The sequence below is a fragment of the Zingiber officinale genome, chromosome 1B (assembly GCF_018446385.1).
Source record: "Zingiber officinale cultivar Zhangliang chromosome 1B, Zo_v1.1, whole genome shotgun sequence".
Classification (NCBI taxonomy): Eukaryota; Viridiplantae; Streptophyta; class Magnoliopsida; order Zingiberales; family Zingiberaceae; genus Zingiber; species Zingiber officinale.
The window spans coordinates 12,417,135-12,427,046 of record NC_055986.1 but is presented as its reverse complement, the minus strand read 5'-3'; positions in this window follow the sequence as shown (position 1 = coordinate 12,427,046).

The following is a 9,912-nucleotide window of genomic DNA, read 5'->3' as shown; positions in this document are numbered from 1 at the left end:
CAAACCCACTCGGGCTTGGAAAAGGAAAGTTCCCGGCTCGGAAGATTTGGGGTAATAAAAGTAATGGAAGAGCCGGGTGAGGGGAATGTCGTGCAGACGAAAGAGAACCATCACTCCGCATAGCAGCCGAAAGGAGTTCGACACTAGCTGATGGAGGGAGACTCGGAAATATTTACACACGGAAGAAAAGAAGGGGTGGATGGGAAATCGCAGACCGGCAGTAAAATGATCTTGAAAGAAGGTGATATAGCTGGGCGGCGGAGAATTCGAACGATTGGAAGGAGAAGGAATGATGACTTCATATTCAGGAGGAAGCTCAAAAGCGGCTTTTATACTCTCAGCGTCGCTAGCATTGAACCGGGACTCGGTAGAAGTATACTAGGGCCCCGGAATGCCGGGGGGAGGCTGCGATGAACTTGTCATTGCAAAACAAGAAAAAAGGAGAAGTGGAGTGGCGGAATGGTCACCGGAACACATAGACGCTGAAAAAGACGATGGCGAGGAAACACAGAAGTCAGAAGACACGAAAGCAAAGGGTCGGCGGAGGGAGCTTACTAAAAATGGGTCGTCGGTGACACAACGAAGGAAGAAAAATCGCATGAGAACAAGGCCGAAAGGTCGCCGGAGGCCGAAGGAAACACAGAAAAATCGTTGGAAGATGGCAAAGCATAGAGGAGGAACACGACGTAACTGGCTTATAAGCCTCGAGGTCGGCCGACTGGAGCCGTCCGATCTAGGTCTCAGAACCCTAGGCTAAGATCTCACCGTTGAATTCAAACTGCCAAACGTCACATCAATACCTTGTCGCGTCAAGTGTGCGGCGGCAGCGGGTGTGACACATGGCGCATCGCCATGAGTTGGCATTTAATGAAGGTGTGGGAGTGTGCCCAGCCTTAATGTGCAGAGATTTGCACGATTTCCCAAAAATCTGGGTGACGTAAGCCTTGCTCGCGCTCGCCCAAGACAGTCCAAGCAAAGATTTACAAGTACAAACCTTCGTTGTGCTGATCGAATTGAGGGAGCATACCTACGGTCGAACGACAAACTTCAACAAGCCAGTCAGGAGGAAATCTACTCAGACAATTGTCCAGTCAGTCGGACTTACAGCCTCCTTCAACTAGACTTGAGGGGGAGGCTTGTGTTGCGGAGATGATGAAGGGCCCCACTCCGCTGCCATGCGGAGGTCAAAGGACGTCAAAGTCAAGGCGGTCAACACACAGATGGCATCGGCCGGTCGGGTGAAGCATGCCCCGACTGAGAATAAGGCTCCGACCCGCTGTCGCCTTCGACACGAGGAGCAATCAAACAACTGACGTTCAAGGGAGACAATGTACAAAAGCCGAGCCGAGCAGCTACCCCGCTTGGCCAGACAACAGAGATCGATGTGTGCAGAGTTCAACTTCGACCGAGCGGTTATCTCTCTCGGCCTGCCAACGGGTCTTAACAGTGGCAGAATGGAACTTTAGTCGAGTAGACACGCATAGGAGTAGCAAGGTAATGGCCTACCGGACGGTGCACCAGAGCAGCAAGATCGAGGCCGAGTGGTCATCCCGCTCGGCCAAGCAGTACAGTACGTTGACAACCATCGAGATCCTTTTGGGAGTTGGTGTCGTCAACACCGAGCATGGGGCAGCTAGAAGATCGTACGGTGGAAGCTTCCACTGTCACTTCAAAGATATGCTCGACCCGTTAATGTACTGTGTCAGGGACACTTTACCGACAAGTCTTTTCAGGGAAAGCTTTGAGAAACATGCTCGCCTTGGGAAGCGTGCACGCGTGCTACTAGAGTTCTATATGAAGGGGGGTCCAAGCATCGGCGGAGGTACATAATACACACGCTATTCACTGTTTGTACTACAGTCTTCTTGTTGCTCCGCTTTCCACTTCATTGTCGGTGACTAACTTGAGCGTCGGAGGGTCAACGCCGGGGACTCCTTCCCTGGCTCGGCACTAACGTGGTCTGTGTTGTAGGTCCGCGCGGAGTCCACCAGAGGTCAGCGTCAGCGCCACATCCCTAGCTTTCCGTCTCTTCGACATTCAGACAGGATCATCGTATTTGCACATGAATTAATTTAGTTCAGTGCAATCTAAGTTCTAGATTTACATCCCATGTAGCTCACGTGTGTGAAAGAATCTTTCCTCGTACATATGAATTATTATAAATTAATCAAATTTGACGCCAGACGGGATAGTGATTATCATTTGGGCTAATGAAAATGAGGATTTGAAAAGAAAACAAGAAGAGAAACTAGAAAAACAAAGAAAAATCGATCGTTCTCTATGTTTTACCAAAAAATAAAATTTTATTAAGAACAGAGGATAATCTCTCAAACAGTTAAAGAGATACTTAATTGGATAAATCCTTACTAATAATAATAAGTAAAATGGCTAAAAATAACCAAAATACTAAAAAAAATGATCAAAAAAAAATAGTAAAAATAATGTTTGGACCTTCTGAAAAGGAACTACATGATATTTTTCGAATCCAAAATTTAGGGATCACAGTCTAAATTAGCTTCATTTCAAGACAAGCATCACTTAGTTCTAATTAGCGGTGTAAATACACATGCTCGCTCAGGATGCTGTGATTTACCTCTCTCGTGATGACCTTGGGTCGGGTGCGGCGGGCGCGCTGGGGGCGAACGATTTCACCTTTTGCCACATGATTAGCAGTGTAAATAAATCAAATTGAGTCGACATGAAGATATTGATATTTGAATTCGAACTAATATATATATATATATATATATATATATATATATATATATATATATATATATATATATATATATATATGTTGGATATTGGGGCCTTAAATGGACCAAAACGATTTTGAGGAAGGAAGCCATCAATTGTTGAAAGTCGTAATTGACTTCAAAATTGAAATCTACGATTCGCGTAGATAGATTTAGACTATTAATTTGCTCAAAACCGATTAAGGGTGAATGAGAAATTAATGTTTAAAGTCGGCCCAAAATAACATTTATTATTCATTAATAAAGTGCATGGGAGAATAGTCCCACATCGGAAATTCTCGATGTGTATTCTCTACATATTAATGAAGATGTATTAATGGAGTCAACACAAAAATAAAAGCGGTGCTCCCTTAGCCTGGCGGCAGGTGTCGCATGGACCGGCCCGCAACCCGCCACCCAACCGCGCACGTCTTCCTTTGCTATCAGACACCAGTACAGATTTGTGTGTCGCGTGAGGAGCATTGAGGAGCTTAAATTTATGCTCCAGACATGACAAGGCCTCGTGGCACCCTGTGACGTGGTCGACGTACGACATACGGCTACGCATCCTCGTGGGCAAAGGGAGATTGACGGTTGACTTAGGAATGGATGGCTACCGTTCAACGCTGATCAAATAGGTATGATGGATCGCTTGTGATGCGATCTAGAGCGTTGGATCGCAAAGAGTAACGATCCTTGGGATGAGACTTGATCTGAAGCGTCGAATCAATGGATCCAGATCCGATGGCCGATGACAATAGGCGGGATCTGAGGGTCACAACTCCTCAGATCTGATGGATGAGATTGAAGTGGGCACTCAACCTCTTCTTTCAGTATAAATAGAACCCTCCAGATGATGGAATACTCACTCAATCCTCTCTTCTCTTCCTCAAGCATTCATCTCATCTTGTGCATTCAAGAGTCCAAGAAGTCTACTAGAAGGTTCGCTGGTCTCGGAAGTCGGAGTGCTAATTCGTTAAGCACCGTAGCGGAGCAATATCGTTTACGGAGATAGTGTCGAACACTAGCCTCGACGATCAGTTTACATACTCTAGAAGCTACCCTTAGACAACAGTCGTAAACGATATTTCCTGCAAACTGATATGGCTACCAACGACATTCCGACGGCCGTTCCGACCGTCGTTCCGACAGCCATTCCGACAACCATTCCGCACGGAGAAAAGCCGGAGAAATTCACCGGAACCGACTTCAAAAGATGGCAACAGAAGATGTTGTTTTATCTAACAACGCTAAACCTTGTACGGTTTTTGCACGAAGACACGTCAGCCGCTACGGAAGGAAGTAAGGCTGCTAGCGATGCGTGGTCTCATGGAGATTTTCTGTGCCGCAATTATATACTCAACGCCTTGGACAACACGTTATATAACGTATATTGTTCTCTGGAGACGGCAAAATCTTTGTGGGAATCCCTTGAGAAGAAATACAAGACCGAAAATGCTGGATTGAAGAAATTCATCGTCGGTCGATTTCTGGATTTCAAGATAGTGGACTCAAAAAGCGTCTCATCTCAAGTCCAAGATATGCAATTAATACTGCATGATCTGGACGCCAAGGCATGAAGTTGAAAGAGACATTCGCAATTGCTGCGGTAATTGAGAAGCTCCTCCGTCATGGAAGGATTTCAAGAATTACCTAAACAAGCAAAAGGAGATAGGACTGCAAGACCTGATCCCGAGGCTACGAATAGAGGAGGATAATCGAAAGTTATCCGACTCAGAGGAACCAAGCGGACTATAGACGAAATGTCCAACCTGGTCGAGCCGAACGCTAAAAAGCCGAAGCAGTTCAAAAGAAGGCTCAAGCAAAGAAGTTCAAAGGCTCCTGCTACAACTGTGGTAAGGCAGGACACCTGTCCAAGGACTGCAGACGCCCAAAGAAGCCAACCAAGGGGCCAAAGGATGCTGCGAATCATGTCGCAACCTCTCTTGAGGACTTGGATCTCACTGCAGTTGTATTTGAAGCCAACTTGGTGGATACCAACCCGAAGCGATGGTTCATTGATACTGGAGCAACTCGTCATATCTGTTCCGATAAGGCGGTGTTCTCCAAGTATACTCCGATAAATGGCAGGAAGCTCTATATGGGTAATTCCACGACGTCGCCAATTGTTGGACTCGGAAAGGTTGTTCTGAAGATGACGTCCGGAAAGGAGCTAACACTCATTGATGTACTCCATGTTCCCGACATCAGTAAGAACCTAGTTTCTGGAGCGGCATTGGTCAAGGCCGGATTTAGGCTAGTGTTCCAATCAGACAACTTTGTACTTACGAAGAATGGTGTCTTCGTAGGAAAGGGGTACCTAGAAAAGGGTCTATTCAAAATGGTTGTAATGCCTGTACTCCGAAATTTTGATGGTAATAAAATAAATGCTTCCAGCTATGTTGTTGAGTGTTTTAATTTATGGCATGATCGACTCGGACATGTGCATAATAATACTCTCAAACGTCTCGTCAAATTAAATTTATTACCAAACGTCAATGTTGACGGAACACACAAATGTGAAGTGTGCGTGGAAGCGAAAATGACGAAACTACCTTTTCATTCGATGGAAAGGACAACAACTCCTCTAGAGTTAATACATAGTGATCTATGTGACTTGAAATTTGTGCAAACTAGAGGAGGTAAAAAATATTTTATTACTTTTATCGATGACTGCACAAAGTTCTGTTATGTCTTTCTTTTAAGAAGTAAAGACGAAGCCCTAGAGGCGTTCAGAACCTATAAAACAGAAGTTGAAAACCAACTTGACAAACGAATTAAAATAATTTGAAGCGATAGAGGTGGAGAATATGGTGCACCGTTTGATGAATTTTGTACAGAATCTGGCATTATCCATCAAACAACGGCGCCTTACTCACCTCAATCAAACGATGTTGCCGAACGTAAAAATCGGACACTAAAAGAAATGATGAATGCTTTGTTGATAAATTCAGGCTTACCTCAAAACTTATGGGGGGAAGCAATATTATCGGCAAATCACATTCTCAACAGAATCACTCATAAGAAAAATGATAAAACTCCATATGAACTATGGAAAGGTCGCGAGCCATCGTACAAATACCTGAAAGTGTGGGGGTGCTTGGCAAAGGTCGAAGTACCTAAACCAAAGCAAGTAAAGATCGGACCTAAAACGTTCGATGCGGTATTTGTCGGATATGCCCATAATAGTAGTGCATATCGCTTCCTAGTTCACAAATCAGACATTCCTGATATACATGTGGGAACAACCATAGAATCTCGGAATGCGATATTCTTTGAAAACGTATTCCCAAATAAAAAGGGAAACGTTGAAAGTGATAACAACGGAAGTTCAAACAAAAATGACGTTACCGAACTTAGCTGTTATAAAAGGACTATTGACGATCAAAGTGAAGAGCCACGTCGTAGCAAACGGGCTAGAGTTGAGAAATCGTTCGGGCCAGATTTCATGACTTTCATGTCAGAAATGGAACCAAGAACATTAAGTGAAGCTCTCTCTAGACCCGATGCTCCAATGTCGAAAGAAGCTGTCAATAGTGAAATTAAGTCTATCATGAATAATCATACTTGGGAATTAGTAGACCTTCCTTCTGGTAATAAACCATTAGGTTGTAAGTGGATACTAAAACGTAAGTATAAAGCTGATGGATCAATTGACAAGTATAAGGCCAGACTTGTAGCCAAGGGGTACAAGCAAGAGGAAGGCCTTAATTACTTGATACATACTTACCGGTGACAAGGATTACGTCCCATACGAAAAGCAATAGCCTAAAGCCTTGACGTATGACCTTGAAATACATCAAATGGATGTTAAGACTGCGTTCTTAAATGGTGAGTTGGAAGAAGAAATTTATATGGAGCAACCCGAAGGGTTCATGGCTCTGGAAATGAGAAAAGGTGTGTCGACTTGTTAAGTCGTTATACGGCTTAAGCAAGCGCCTAAACAATGGTACGAAATTTTTGACAAAGTAATGTCAAAAATAAATGAATGTGACAAATGCATTTATGTCAAAAACACACACCGAAGACTATGTAATTGTCTGCTATACATAGACGACATGCTAATGGGCAGTAATCATGATGTAATCATGACTACAAAGAAAATGTTGACGAAATTTTGATATGAAAGATATGGGTCAAGCGGATGTTATATTGGGAATTAAAATTCTCAGGACATCGAGGGATAGTTTTAACACAATCCCATTATGTAGAATCAGATTGAAAAAATTCAATGCGACGATCTCTCTGTGAAAACACCTATGGATCTAAGTCAACACTTAGCGAAAAACCATGGTGAGACCATATCACAGAATATTCTCGAATAATAGGCGCGTTTGATTTATCTCATAGCACTGCCAGATATCGAATATCTGTCAGACGTCAACAAACCGAGTCGTTTACGAGTAATCCAAACGACACCCATTGGAAAGCATTGATGTGAATTCTCGGATATTTGAAATATACTATGAACTATGGATTACATTATGGAAAATATCCCGATGTTGGAAGGATATTGTGATGCTAATTGGATATCGGTACAAAGACTCCAAATCCACTAGTGGATATGTATTCACGATCGGTGGGGAGCAGATCTTGGAAATCCACTGCGGACTTGCATTGCTCGATCAACTATGGAATCCGAGTTTATAGCACTAGACAAAGCAGAGGAAGTTGAATGGTCGAAATTTCTGAAGATATTCCATGGATGAAACCCTGGTTTCCCGTACATCCATGTGGATAGTCAATCGCGATTGGAAGGGCACGAGTAATATGTATAATGGGAAATCACGACATATACGTCGTAGATAATACCATTAGGCGGTTGATCTCGAATGGAGTGATTGCAATCGACTATGTTAAGTCCAAAGATAATTTGGAAGATCCTCTAACGAAGGGGTTGAGTCGAGATCAAGTATCTGCTCATCAAGAGGAATGGGATTAAAATCTACAACTGAAAACGATCAGAAGCGGTAACCCAACCTTGTTGGCTGGAGATCCCAAGATCTTGGTTCAATGGGACAACAAAGTTACAGAAGTTGTGGTCCACCATCAGATAGATTATCTCTATCCCAATCCTAGGATGAATTTGTGCTGTCCTACCTCATGTAGTGATGTTAAGCTTATGCTTTTAGTGACTTCTATACCGATAAGGTGGAGTATGGTAGGATACTCTTGATAGAAGTGTCACCTTTGGAGTGTGAAGACAGGCCGCTTCAATGAAACACTCATGAATCCAAGATTGTATCCATGGTCAAACGGAACCAACCATGAGAACCTAAAGTAGGTGAGATAGATCTGTGGGTGTTATTGTTTAAGTATATACCAATAATGAGCGCTCAAGACATCATCACGCACCTAGTATACCGATACGATGCATTTCACTACTGAAGGTTCAAAGCCACAAGCTACCTCTCCGATGCAAGTGACTTATCGATTGGACTCTTGTAAAGTCGATGCACATGCATACACACAGCATTAATTTCCATTTACGGGGATTGGATATCGGGGCCTTAAATGGACCAAACGATTTTAAGGAAGGAAGCCATCAATTGTTGAAAGTCGTAATTGACTTAAAATTGAAATCTACGATTCACGTAGATAGATTTAGACTATTAATTTGCTCAAAACCGATTAAGAGTGAATGAGAAATTAATGTTTAAAGTCGGCCCAAAATAACATTTATTATTCATTAATAAAGTGCATGGGAGAATAGTCCCACATCGAAAATTCTCGATGTGTATTCTCTACTTATTAATGAAAATGTGTTAATGGAATCAACACAAAAATAAAAGGACAGGTGCTCCCTTAGCCCAGGGCGAGCAGGTGCTCGCACCTGTGAGCCCGCCACGTGCGCAATGGGCGCTTTGTAGGCGCACTTTGCACTTCGCATGTATCGGGTGACGTGTCGGCTCGTGCATGACGTGGCGATGCCTATCTGGCATCCTCGTGGGCAAGGGAGATGACTGGACAGTTGACTTAGGGAATGGATGGCTACCGTTGATCAAATAGGTATGATGGATCGCCAGTGATGCGATCTAGAGCGTTGGATCGCAAAGAGTAACGATCCGACGGCTTGGGATGAGACTTGATCAAGCGTCAATCGAATGGATCAGGATCCAGATTCGATGGCCGATGACAATAGGCGGGATCTGAGGGTCACAACTCCTCAGATCTGATGGATGAGATTGAAGTGGGCTTTGGAGAAGGGTTACAACCCTTCAGAATGGATGATCTAGATCGATCCAGCCCAAGGAACACATCCACTCACCCAAAGGACACTCAACCTCTTCTTTCAGTATAAATAGAACCCTCCAGATGATGGAATACTCACTCAATTCTCTCTTCTCTTCCTCAAGCATTCATCTCATCTTGTGCATTCAAGAGTCTAAGAAGTCTACTAGAAGGTTCGCTGGTCTCGGAAGTCGGAGTGTTACGATTCCGAGACGTTCGTCGTCGTTGTATCTTGGGAACGAATTGCAACAATCCGTTAAGCACCGTAGCGGAGCAATATCGTTTACGGAGATAGTGTCGAACACTAGCCTCGACGATCAGTTTACATACTTCAGAAGCTACCCGGGATAAATAATATATATATATATATATATATATATATATATATATATATATATATATATATATATATATATTCGAACCTCAAACATATAAATAATTTTAACTCGAGTTGAATTCAAAACAAAATTCTAGCTAAACTTAAATTAAGCTCCGAGCATATTCAAACTATAATTTAAAATGATTTAAATTTAAATTTAGTTTAAATTATTCAAACCTTAATTGAAATATATTTAAGATAAAATTATATAAAAATAATTAAAATTTAATTTGAATTTGGACTTATGAATAATTAAATAAAATATTATAAATTTAAATTAGACTAAAAAAATTATAAAACATATTTAAATTCGACTCAAATTCGATAATTTAAAATACGAATCGAATATCTTATTTAGTTTTCACCTTAGTTTTAATATTCGAATAAAAAATTATAACCTCTGAAATTCCGTAAGGCATTTAGTTAATGTCAGACTAAAATTCTCAGACACATCTCTTCCATTCATCTGTCATTTCCATTTACATTTCTAGCATGACATACAGGGAACAGGGAACAGGGAACAGGGAACAGCTGTCGGAGATTTTGCTGTTGAGCTTTAGTGATGAG